The sequence below is a fragment of the Carettochelys insculpta genome, chromosome 30, assembly GCF_033958435.1.
Source record: "Carettochelys insculpta isolate YL-2023 chromosome 30, ASM3395843v1, whole genome shotgun sequence".
Classification (NCBI taxonomy): domain Eukaryota; kingdom Metazoa; phylum Chordata; order Testudines; family Carettochelyidae; genus Carettochelys; species Carettochelys insculpta.
In genome coordinates this window covers 13,110,847-13,123,660 of record NC_134166.1, presented here as the reverse complement: position 1 = coordinate 13,123,660, position 12,814 = coordinate 13,110,847, and positions in this window count along the sequence as shown.

The following is a 12,814-nucleotide window of genomic DNA, read 5'->3' as shown; positions in this document are numbered from 1 at the left end:
CTGACTCCAGGCCCCCCTACCCGCAGCCCCTGCTAGAGAGGGGGTAAGACCCATAGCTATCCCGCTTGACCCTCCAGAAACATGGTGTAGTCATGACTCCCAGCCCCTCCCACTCTAGACCAATAGATCTCACTGCCGCCTAAATAGCAAATGTATTGCCTTGACCAGCTGGGAAGCCTCTGTCTTCATGTCTCTCCCTCTCTGCAGCCACCTGCTACTTACACCCCTGGGAGCAATGCCAGAGATGTCAACAAACCCAGTTCCTCACTAGCTGCCTGCCCGGGGTCACCTGGGGGCCTGTAGCCAGACAGCCAGCCCCCTCTCAGACCAGCATTGCTGGGAACACAAGGGAGCCAAAACAACAGGGCACTTAACATAAATTCCAGCACAGCCTTTGAAGCTGTGAGAAGCACAGGTGTGCTGCTACAATGTGCCTCTGGGAACATATACAACGATTAGGCTCACAGCAGACAGAGAAGCTGTGACAGACATGGCTCTTAGCCCCTACTAAATAACGTGATGCACACACACCCACATCCTAGGTGGGAAAATATTTACCCTAATAAAAGAATGTCCAGTAGTCGAAACTTATTGTTTCTCTCCCTTGCAAGTGTAAACTACTCTTGCGAGAGCTGGCGTCACCCAGACAGACCAGCCCCAATTTGGCATAAGAAAGGAGAAAGAGAATAAAGGAGTACAGAGGTATAAGTATGGGACCTACAGCACCATGATTTTTGAGTGCTTTTCACTATCTATCTGCTGGTCAGATAAGTGACAGCCTCCCAAGGCTTCTGCAGCTAAGAGGGTCCCTGAGCCTTGTCCCTTATTCGTCTTTCCGCGGAACTGAGTGACCGATCCTGGCTTGGCACCGCTGGAATCGAGAGATGCAAGGAGGGTAAGAAGCACCCACACCTGATCTCCTATCTTTAGTGTACACATATTTTGAAATAGAGCTCTATACTTTGTTTTCTTTCTTTGGGATTGTGGCTTCAGTTTTGTAACTTGTTTGTGTGTGTAACATCTGTACATTTAAATAAGTAGGCACTAGCAACTTTGTAACCACATGATTAGAATCTAGTTTAATAAATTTTGGTAACCATTTGTGCATAAGCCTGACTTGTTTCCCTGGTTTACTGTAAAGCAGCCAACACAATTAAAGAACCTCAGCCGTTTTGGCTATAAAGCCTGGCCATTAGGTGAGTGTACTAAGAGCCTAGCGTTGAGTTGTGCCGCCTCCACGGGGCAAACTCTTGGGGCGCCTGTCAGTCAATCCTGACTGCCCACTGCGAAGGAGCTCTGAGCTCTAGCAGTTAAAGTCACGGGTGTGGAAAGGCTCTTAGTGCTGCCATTGGGGCACCTGTCAGTCAGTGTTGACTGCCCACTGCGAAGGAGCTCTGAGCTCTAGCAGTTAAAGTCACAGGTGGTTAGGACCTTGGGGCATCCGTCAGCCTAGCCCGGGCTGCCCGCCGCGAAGGGACAGTGCGTCCTAGCGGTTAAAGTCACGGATGGTATAAAATGGGCATAGCTGGCACCTCACCAAACATCCTTGGCCATCGGCTAACAGGGCCACTGGTGTGGGTGGATCTGGGGGAGGCTCACCCTCCCCTGCCCCTTTCTCCAGGGCCTGTAGCAATCGCCTGACCCATCAGGCCTCATCGTGGGGTTCAGTGCCTTGCTCATGCCTTCCAGATGCAACCGTAGAGCAGCCGAACAGCACGGCTGGGACATTCAGGGGAATCCACCCTCCCGAGGCGTACGAGACAGGAGAGGGTGCTTGATCCTCCCTGCATCAAAGGAGCTTTCCAGCAAGGTCGCTGGAGAAGCTATGGAAGAGGGAAGAGACAAGACTCCTTGGCCTTGTGTAACTGCCCCCAGGCTCACTTGAGCTTTAGTGCAGGAGATTCTACAGTTTGAGCTACGAAATAGCTAGTGGAAGTGGTAGAGCATGTGCAACCTTGCACTGTGTAAGGGGTCTCAGTGCCATTAGACAACACAGGAAGCCACACCTAGGCGTGCGCATTACATACTTACCCTAGCTACAGACGCACACGCCGGGCTACAGCTATGCTTCGGGGGTATTTTGATATAAGATCTTTCAAAACAGCTATTTTGAAATAGCGGATTTGGAAATAACACAGCTACACATAAACCGCATTTTGAACTAGCACCCAGCTACTTGGAAATTCATGTCCGGACACATAGCGCCTATTTCAAAATATCAGCGAGGTCGCTGAGTGAATCTGTATCTTCAAAAACAACAAGAAGTCCTGTGGCACCTCACAGACTAACAGATATTTTGGAGCATGAGCTTTCGTGGACAAAGACCCGCTTCGTCAGATGCATGCAGCCACCTGTCCGCCACCCCCACCCACCTCTTCCTCCAGGGGTGGCTCAGCTCTGACAGTGAGTGTGGAAGGTGGGCACTGGGGGAGCGCGTATGTGACCCCGCATACACCCCCACATGTTGCCCCTGGGCTAGGGAATAGAGTGACTCTGGTCAGGCTTCTGGCCTGGGCAGGAGCGTGCAGCTCCAGGGACCTCCATGGAGAACTGGGGGAATTGATGGGACACTCTTCTGTTGGTTCATGAGTGACCCGGAGAAGGGCCCCGGTACTTCTGTTGGGTGTATCCCTGCCTATGCAGGGCTGTGCGAGCGCAGGGCCCAGAGGGGTTTGCAGCTTGTCCCAGCATTGCAGTGCGAGGTAGCGCCCTAGTTGGGAAGCCAGCTTTCAGCTCCCAGGTAGACCCACAGTAGGTATAGGTAGGCGCAGTGGGACCAACAGAGTCATTGGGCCCCTGGGCAAGGCAGTGAGCCAGCTGGAAGGAGCGTGGCAGAAGGGGCGGGGCCACAGGCAACCAATCGTCCGTGCTTCCCAAAATGCACTGGTGATTTAAATAGCCCAGGGCTCCAGCTGCCACTGCTGTTGCCATAGTGGTGATGGTGACCAGGAGCTCTGGGCTCTTTTGAATCACTGGGCCCTGGGGCAGTTACGGCCTTTGCTGGGACCAGGTAGGACTCACCATCTCTCCCCCTGCTGCCCAGGTTGGGGTTAGGTCAGGACTGTGACTGTGCAGTGATTATTGACAGTGCTTAACTGTGTCTCGTTCCTGAAGCTGGGCCCAGCTGGGAAGGGATGTATCACTGGTTAATTCCAGAGCCAAGCCAGCACAAGGGAGCCCTGATTTCAGCTGGGGCAGGGACCATCTGTCACTGGGGCTAGGTGAACCCTACAGTGATCTGTTGCTAGAAGTTACTGTCGGAAGAGATCACAGCCACATGCAAGAGCAAATTAAAGACCAATGCACCCTGTTGACAGAGAGCAGCCAGACTGCCCAGCCACTCTCCCGCCAGAACAGCCAACTGGAAGCTCAGCAAACAGGGCTGCCTGGTGAACCGGAAGCCTGTCTGTCAACAAAGAGGCCCCAGAGCATCTATGCAGCTTTTCGTTGATAGGAAACAAAGGTTGACAAAGGTGTTATTCCTCCATGCGGAGAGTCACATCGCTGCCAGGGCATGTGCTGGGTTTTGGCGACAGTCTGTCGACAAAGCACGTTTTGCATTTTGTCAGAAAAACCCTCTTATGTAGATGCAGCCTGTGTGTCTGGCCAGCACAAGGCATAGCAAGGCCAGGATCCTTAACCCTGCCTGTGTTATCAGCCGTACGCAGACTCGAATCTGAAACCTCTGGATCTTCATGCAGGAGCCTGTGCAGTGGGAGCTCAAAGCCAGCCGGCGCTCAGCTAAGGCTCTAGAGCGGACTCAGGGTTCCTCGCTGTAGGTGCTCTAGGTGCCATGACATAGGACAGTGAAACACACCCCTAGTGTGTGGATGACCCCTGCACCCAGGGGTGGGGAGTCTCATGGGTTAAGGATTTGCTGTGCGGCAAATCTGTTTGCTTTGATCTGCCTTTAGAGGTCATGCGAACACAGCTGCTTTTCTGCCCCAGGGGCCAGCTCTTAGGGAAGGGCATTAATCAGCATTTTCTCCTTTTTCACCCCTGGGCTCCTAGCAGCCTGTAGGTCCGTCCCTGGAGATTGGGAAGTGCTGTTTGACTTCAACGTCACACAAGCAGTGCATTGGCCGTCCCTGCGTCATTAGACCTGACATCGGGCCTGCCCAGGCTGGGTGACTGGAGAGGGACAAACAGCTCCATGAGCTCAGACACGCCTGGATGTTAGAGATGTTTTAACACCATAAATCTGCAGCCCAACCCCACAGAGAGACATGTGATGCTGGGAGGCAGGACTCCTGGGTTCTATCCCAGCTTGGGGAGGGGAGAGGCTGGGGGGAGTCCAACTGGGGCTGGAACTCATGGCCAAGGAGGAGAGGCTGAGGGATTTGGGCTTATGTAGTTTGCGGAAGAACGAGGGGGGATTTGATAGCAGCTTTCAACTTCCTGAAGGCGGCTCCAGAGAGGCTGTTCTCAGTGGTGTCAGATGACAGGACAAGGAGCAATAGGCTCAACTTACAGAGCCGGAGGTGTAGTTTGGATATTAGGAAAAACTCTTTCCCCAGGAGGGCGGCGAAGCACTGGAATGAGTTACCTAGAGAGGTGGTGGATTCTCCATCCCCAGAGGTTTTCAAGTCCCAGTTTGACAAAGTCCCGGCTGGGATGATTTAGTTGGGGTTGATCCTGCTTTAGGCAGGGGCTGGACCTGATGGCCTCCTGAGGTCCCTTCCAGCCCTACAAGTCCAACACTTCTGGGTTTTATCAGTATGCACAGCACCACCTAATGGACGAGGCAAGGAACATACCCATTCAGCATTCCAGGGGTGGGTTATTTCCCTCTGCAAAGCTCCCGGCTGTTTCAGGTCTTGCTTGGCTGCTGTTCGGGCAGTCGTAAGTTCTTCGTTCTTTGCTTCCTCTAGGCTGCATGGGAATCCCAGCTCACAATCTTCCCTCCTTGGAAAGGGGAGCCCCTGCTCACACAAGTATCAGAGAGGTCGCCATGTTAGTCTGTAGATTTGAGAACAAGAAGAAGTCTTGTGACGCCTTATAGACTAACAGATATTTTGGAGCGTAAGCTTTCATGGGCAAAGATCCACTTCATCAGATGCATGAGTGGGGGGTTGGTTTCAGAGGTGTATTTAAAGAGTGGGGTCCCAGTAAGAGGGAGGGCCAGAGCTGACAAGGTCTATTCAGCAAGGTGGAAATGGCCCAGTGTCAACAGTACTTATTCAAAAGAGGGAAAAACAAATTAGATCAGACAGGGGGATGTGAGCCATTGTCAGAGCCTAATGGAGAGATATTAACACCCAGGGCAGAGAAGCTGTCTTTGTAAACTGCGAGCCACTCCCAGTCTCTGTTTAACCCTTGGTTAATGGAGTCAACTGCTCACACAGTTACTGCAGTCCTTTGCCAAACGAGTGCTTCACCACAGTTTAGCTGGTGCTTTGTATGCCCTAGGGCTCCCCACCTGGGAGTCTGGGAGGGTATTGCAGGGATGGGGGTCCATGAAAACAGGAAATGATAAATCTGAATGATCTTGAAAAATAAGTTGCAAACAAATTGCAAAGTGACAATAATTATTGTTAAATTAAATCTCTTCCAGTAATGTTATTAATGGCTGTATGAAAATGGATGTGGTGGGTTCCTTCGCGAATGGTTTGGGAGGATGGATGGGGATCTGCAGTAAGGAGAAGGTTGGGAGCCACCGTCTTAGAGGTCTCTGTCCATATGTCTTACCGATGCATAAGGCGCAGCCCATGGTTCCTTTCAATGGGCTCATTGTATAGTTGGTGATTCTTAGAATCATAGAATCCCAGGGCTGGAAGGGACCTCAGGAGGTCATCGAGTCCAGCCCCCTGCCCAGAATAGGACCAAACCCAACGAAATCAGTGCATTGTCAAGCCAGGACTTAAAAACCTCTAGGGATGGAGATTCCACCATCTCCCTAGGCAACACATTCCAGTGCTTCACCACCCTCCTGGGGAAACACTTTTTCCTTATATCCAACCCACTCCTCTCCTGCTGTAACTTGAGACCATTGTTCCTTGTTCTACCATCCATCACTACCGAGAACAGCCTCTCCCCATCCCCTTTAGAACCCCCTTCAGGTAGGTGAAGGCTGCTATCAAATCGCCCCTCGCTCTTCTCTTCTGCAAACCAAATAAGCCCAAATCCCTCAGCCTCTCCTCATAGGTCAGGGGTCAGCAACCAAAAGACCAAGAAGAGCCATTTTTTTCGAATGCGGTAAAATCCTCAATAACTCAAGCGCCGTGAGGCAGGTGAACACGAGACGGTCCTTAATAAATAACATCAAACCATGCTTCTCGTAACCCCTATTTGCAGAACAGTGCACACACGTATCCCACAACCCACTGCACATATTAAAGGGAGAGTTACCCCACTTTTCACGATCACCTATCGTTTGCTATTTAGCAAAGAGCTGTTCATTACTCAGCTTTTAGACCTTCACCAAAACATCAAAAATAACCAGGAAGGATTTTTTTTTTTAAACTTTGCTATTAAAGCGCTGGGAGCCACGAAGAACTCTGTAAAGAGCTACATGCAGCTCTGGACCCACAGGTTGCAGACACCAGTCCTAGGTCATGTGCTCCAGCCCACTAATCATTTTGGTTGCCCTCTGCTGGTCCCTCGCCAATGCATCCACATCCTTTCTATCAAAACGAAAAAACAGTCAGGTAGCACTTTAAAGACTAACAAACTAGTTTTATTCGGTGGTGAGCTTTCATGGGACAGACCCACTTCTTCAGACCATAGACAGACTGGAACAGACTCAATATTTAAGGCACAGAGAACCAAAACAATAATCAAAGTTGACAAATCAGAAAAAAATGAGCAAGGTGAGCAAATCAGAGAGCCGAGGGGTGCGGGGGGAAGTCAAGAATTAGATTAAGCCAAGTATGCCAAAGAGCCCCTATAATATCCCAGAAAATTTGTGTCCCGGTTCAAACCACGTGTTAACGTGTCAAATTTGAATATGAAATTTTCCTTCTAAAGCAGACTGAAAATTCTTCTTCAATAAAAGTCATTAACAGAATGGCCCACTCCATTAAAATGTAGACTAACTGGTTTGTGGATCAGGAATGTTTTGATGTCTGTTTTGTGCCCATTAACTCTTTGTCTGAGAGAGTTTGAAGTCTGTCCAATATACAAAGCATCTGGCCATTGTTGGCACATGGTGGCAGATACGATGTTAGTTGAGGAACATGAGAATGTGCCTGTGATTCTGTGACTAACCTGGTTAGGTTCAGTGATGGTATCGTCAGAATAAATATGTGGACAAAGCTGGCAGCAGGCTTTGTTGCAAGAAAAAGTCCCAGGACTGGTGTCCCTGCAGTATATGCTGTGGCTGTTGGTTAGAATCCTCATAAGGTTGGGAGGTTGTCTGTGGGAGAGAACAGGCCTGTCACCTAGGGCCTTCTGGAGTGTGGCATCCTGATTAAGGATAGGTTGTAGGTCTTTAATAATGCATTGCAGTGGTTTGAGTTGGGGGCTCTAGGTGATGACCAGCGGTGTTCTGTTCTTGGCTTTTTTGGGCCTATCTTGGAGTAGCTGGTCTCTGGGTATTCATCTGGCCCTGTCGATTTGTTTTTTTTATTTCTCCTGGTGGGTAATTCAAGTTTATGAATATTTGGTAAAGATTTTGTAGTTTTTGGTCTCTGTAGCCGTGTCTACACGTGCACGCTATTTCGAAGTAGCGGCACTAACTTCGAAATAGCGCCCGTCACGGCTACACGCGCCGGGCGCTATTTCGAAGTTAACTTCGACGTTAGGCGGCGAGACGTCGAAGTCGCTAACCCCATGAGGGGATAGGAATAGCATCCTACTTCGACGTTCAATGTCGAAGTAGGGACCGTGTAGTCGTTGCGCGTCCCGCAACTTCGAAATAGCGGGGTCCGCCATGGCGGCCATCAGCTGAGGGGTTGAGAGACGCTCTCTCTCCAGCCCCTGCGGGGCTCTATGGTCACCGTGGGCAGCAGCCCTTAGCCCAGGGCTTCTGGCTGCTGCTGCTGCAGCTGGGGATCCATGCTGCAGGCACAGGGTCTGCAACCAGTTGTAGGCTCTGTGTATCTTGTGTTGTTTAGTGCAAGTGTGTCTGGGAGGGGCCCTTTAAGGGAGCAGCTTGCTGTTGAGTCCGCCCTGTGACCCTGTCTGCAGCTGTGCCTGGCACCCTTATTTCGATGTGTGCTACTTTGGCGTGTAGACGTTCCCTCGCAGCGCCTATTTCGATGTGGTGCTGCGCTACGTTGAAGTTGAACATCGACGTTGCCAGCCCTGGAGGACGTGTAGACGTTACTCATCGAAATAGCCTATTTCGATGTTGCCTTCACGTGTAGACGTAGCCTGTCAGTTGGATCAAAGCAAATGTGATTGTACCTAAGAGCTTGACTGTAAACAATGGATCTAGTCACGTGTGCAGGATGGAAGCTAGAAGTGTGTAGGTAAGTATAGCGATCAGTGGGTTTCCGGTACAGTGTGGTACCGATCAGGCCATCCTTGATTTGTATTGTAGTGTCCGAGAAATGTATCTCTTGCATGGAGTAATTGAAGCATAAGTTGATGGTGGGGTGCACATTGTTGAAGATAGTATATAGACTAGCATGGCTCCCTCTCTGTTACTACCCCTTCTGTAGTGGGGGACCCAGAACTGAATGCAACACGCCAGCTGAGGCCTCACCAGTGCTGAATAAGGAGGAATAATAACTTCTCTAGATCTGCTGCAAATGCTCCTCTTAATGCCTTTTGATGGGCCCTGCTGATGCCAGTCTGGCTGAGGGTGTCCCCCCGAGACACATCCCAGCTTTGGCAGGACAGATCTACCCTTAGGTATCTGTAACTCCCCATACAAAGGTATAGCGCATGCAGTGTCATACCCCTCTGCCCAGGCATGCCCTGGTTTTGAGTAGAGGGCTGTGGTTGTTTTGGCTACATGGTTTTATAGAGGAGCTTACATGTAACCACAGTGGACGCCGGTTCTCTCAAGTTAGGTCAAGTTTAAACCAATTCAGATGCAGCAATCCTAGGCAGGGAGATCAGGGAGGGATCCTGGCAGCTGGGGAGGCGGGCAGTGTGGGGAGGCCACAGTGATGGCAGTGCCTGGTCTATTTATTCTCCATGCTGTTCATCCACTTCCTGGTAGCAACAAACAAGCTCTAGATCTCCCCATACAAGCTTAACTTCCCCCAGTCCAGCCCCTGGACACTGGGGTTTTATCTGCCTCTGGGAAGGGAGGTCAGGGAGCCAGGACCTCTGGGTTCTAGCCCCAAGACTGGAAGAAGAGTAGAGTCTAGTGGTTAGTGTAGGGCAGGAGCCAGGAGTCCTGGCTTCTGTTTCCAGACCTTAGCCACTGCAGAAATGCTGGCTGGAGACTATCTGTGGGTCTGAAATAGCTGGGGCACTAGAATATACCACACCATGCCAGTTGATTGGTCTTTCAGGGTCAGGCTCACCACCCAGCTGCCTTTCATGTTGTTGGGTGCCTACGGTAATGGACTTCTGTATCCAGCGTTGTCAGGTGAGAGGGCAGTGTTCAACCCCTCCTTGGGTTTTGCCAGTGCAGGGGAAGGACAGATAAGCAGGTGGTGCAGCCGGGGAACAGTTGCGCAGCAAGACCGCACAGGACAGCTTCCTCAGCACTGAGGTGCAGCCACCTCTGGGGTGGGAAAAGCTGGAGAACGGATGCAAGAGGAAAGCTCACCTAGATCTTTCAGTAGGGCGTGGGTGGGGGGTGTTTGCTGAAGTCAGTGGTTTACAGATGCAGAGGGAGCCACCCTAAGTATACTGGAAAATGTTTTGTTTGCATTCAGCAAGGAAGTAGATGAACCAGAGTCCAAAACTCAGACTCTCCCCCAGCAGGCAGAGCTGGCTGGCCCTGATGTCCCATAGCCATGCTAGGAGACGGAGTGGGGGCTCTCCCCTGGGAGGCAGGGCTGGCGCCGATGCCCCAGAGCTGCACTAGCGGGCGGTGTGCTGCAGGGGGAGGATTGGGAGCTCTCCCCTGACGGACACGGCCAGCCCTGGTGTCCCAGAGCTGCACCGCGGGGTGCTGTGCTACAGGGAGCGGGGCAGAGGGGAGAAAAATGGGGAAATGTAACTCTGCGAAGGGAAGTGGTGCCTAGTGGTTAGAGTGGGGGGGCGGGGGACTGGGAGATAGGATGCCTAAGTTCTATCCCCAAAACAGGGAGGGGAGTGGGGACTCGTGCTTAGAGCACAGGAGTGTGCAGTTCTGGGAGAGGATGTTGGTGGGGGGAAGCTGGGAGCCAGGACCCCTGGGTTCTAGTCCCTGATCTAGGAGGGCCAGTAGTGGGGGGCTGGCAGCCAGGACTCCTAGCTTTCATCTCCACTTCAGTAACACATTTGTTTAAACTCACCTGTCTATATAATGCTAACAGCCACCTCCCCGGTGACGCTGCAGCTACGCTTCCCCACCCACCCACACACGCACTGCCTCTTACCGGAGCAAGCCAGGAAACGAGAACAATCAAACAATCGCTGCCTGACAGGTGGGAATTCCTCCCCTTACCTAACACTTCCTGCAGGCTGTGCACATTTACCTCAGAGCTCCAGGGCCAGTTGTCCCATGGGCCCATCTGCCCTGGCCTCCCTCCTGCATCCCCTCACTGAGAGGCAGCCACTGGCCTGTCCTGCCTAGTTCCCTCTGTCCCTACAGCGCTGACTATACCCAGCCTACTATCCTGCCTCACTCTTTGTCACCCCAGATCGGACCCGTCTAGCCCACTACCCTTCCACCTTCCAGTTCACACCCCTAGGCACACAGTAGCCCTGACTGGATCAGTCCCTCTCCTGGGGACAGCCCAGACAACCCCACAGAGCTGGCCACTGACTGGCCCGGCAGAAGACCTCGCCCTGTGTGAGGTGGGAGGGATAGCTCACTGGTTTGAGCACTGGCTTGCTAAACCCAGGCTTGTGAGCTCAATTCTGGAGGGGACTGGACTCAATGACCTCCCAAGGTCCCTTCCAGCTCTATGAGATGGGCGTCACCATATATTATGTGCATGGTTGTCTGAGGATAAAAAGCACAGTTCAGAATCTGATTCAAAGCTTGGGAGGGAACACCATGAGAATGCCACGCATCAAACCTGTAACAGGAGCTTCTGTTGCACCACCCTACCCAGATAATCCTCAGAGATCAAAAATAGGAGGGGCTACTGAAAAGCCAGTTTGTTCTCCATCCAAAGGAGCAGACTCTTACCTCGCCGGCTGTACGAATCTTGTCTCTTGCAATGCTATCGGTCAGCCCTTAGTAACCTAGCAAGAGATGTAATAATAAGTAAAGTTATAAAGAGGTAATAAACCCTACACGTATTAGTGATTGCAAAGTCCTTAGGTCAGGCTTGATGGAACAGGACCCTGTTTTGTAAAAGTCTCTCTAGTAACCAGCAAAGATCAGAAAGTCCAGAGTTCGAGTTGCTCCTCTTAGTTGTAAATCCACAGCCCAGAGATATGGGGTGGGAAAGTAGCACAATGGAGCTGTTGCAAAAGCAGTTTATATCCTCTGCCTGGTGAATGGTAACATACGGCCTGAAGGGAGCCCACAGCCCTGGGGAATGGAAAAATCACTGGTCCATAACGGTTCCTTGGGCCATGGGAACACACCACCTGCCCTTATGTGGTTTGCTGAATGACAGGCACGGCCACTGGCTTCCGGCTGTTGATCGCCCAAGCAAACCCTCCTCCCCTGCCGTTCATTCTCAGCTTCTGACAAACAGAGGCGACGGACACCATTCCCACCCCACCTGGCTGATAGCCATCGATGGACCTAGCCTCCATGGACTTATCTTGCTCTTTTTTAAGCCCTGTTCAGGTCTTGGTCTTCACAACCTCCTCCAGCAAGGAGTTCCACAGGTTGACTGAATCTCAATATGCCCCTTCTGGTTCTTGTATTTTGTGATTTGATGACCTGGCACCAACACTACCCACTCCCTCCAACACACACACACACACACTCTCTCTCTCTCTCTCTCTCTCTCTCTCTCTCTCTGCCACCCTCACCCCACAGGCAGGGACAGGTTTCTCCAACAGCTGCTGTGAGAGTGGACACCTTGATAAATAAGGCCATTGATTTTCAGATTTGATTTTCTTAATTTTCTCCAAGAATTTATGGGCGCTTATTACCAACACCCAGACACACCAAAAAAAGAAAAACCTCTTCCTCATTTTTCTGGGTAAGTATCATGGTTTGTTTTGGTGGCTGGAAGGAGGGACGGGAAAGCATTCAGTGATTTAATGCTCTGAGGAGCAAAATTCAATGAGCTTGTAGAACTAACACAGAACTCCAAGCACAATGCTACCTCTGAGGTTAAGGAACAAATGAATCTCTAATCCCCCAAATAAAACTTTTCTGTTGAATAAACCCTTTCCAAGGCTGGACTTGGGGTGATTAGCCTAAATACTTATGTTTCATAACTGGCCAGCCCATTTGCAGTGCGTGAGCCCAGCTTTGTCCTTTTCTCCAGTTCTGTTGTATTTTAACTTTTGTATATTTCCTTGTGTTCTGAACCATATTTTGATGCAGATGTTCATTTTCTGCTCCTTTTAGAGTATCAGACGTTTAAAATGTTCTGGGCAACAGCGTGAAGCGCGTCCACAGTGGGCAGGAGATTCATCGGTGTGTGAACGGGTATATGCTCGTTAGGGTGTGCCTGTTTGCCTACTGTAGTTTTGTAGCATAGCCTGACTTCAGGAGGCAGCTTTGCATATATACACTGCAGTGCTTTTTTCCTAGAAAAAAGGGTGCCAGAACTCACAGATGATGATTCCTCCTAGGGGTTAGGGTGTTCAGTTTTAACGACCCAGTGCTGAGGGACCAGCAGGGGCTTCTGCC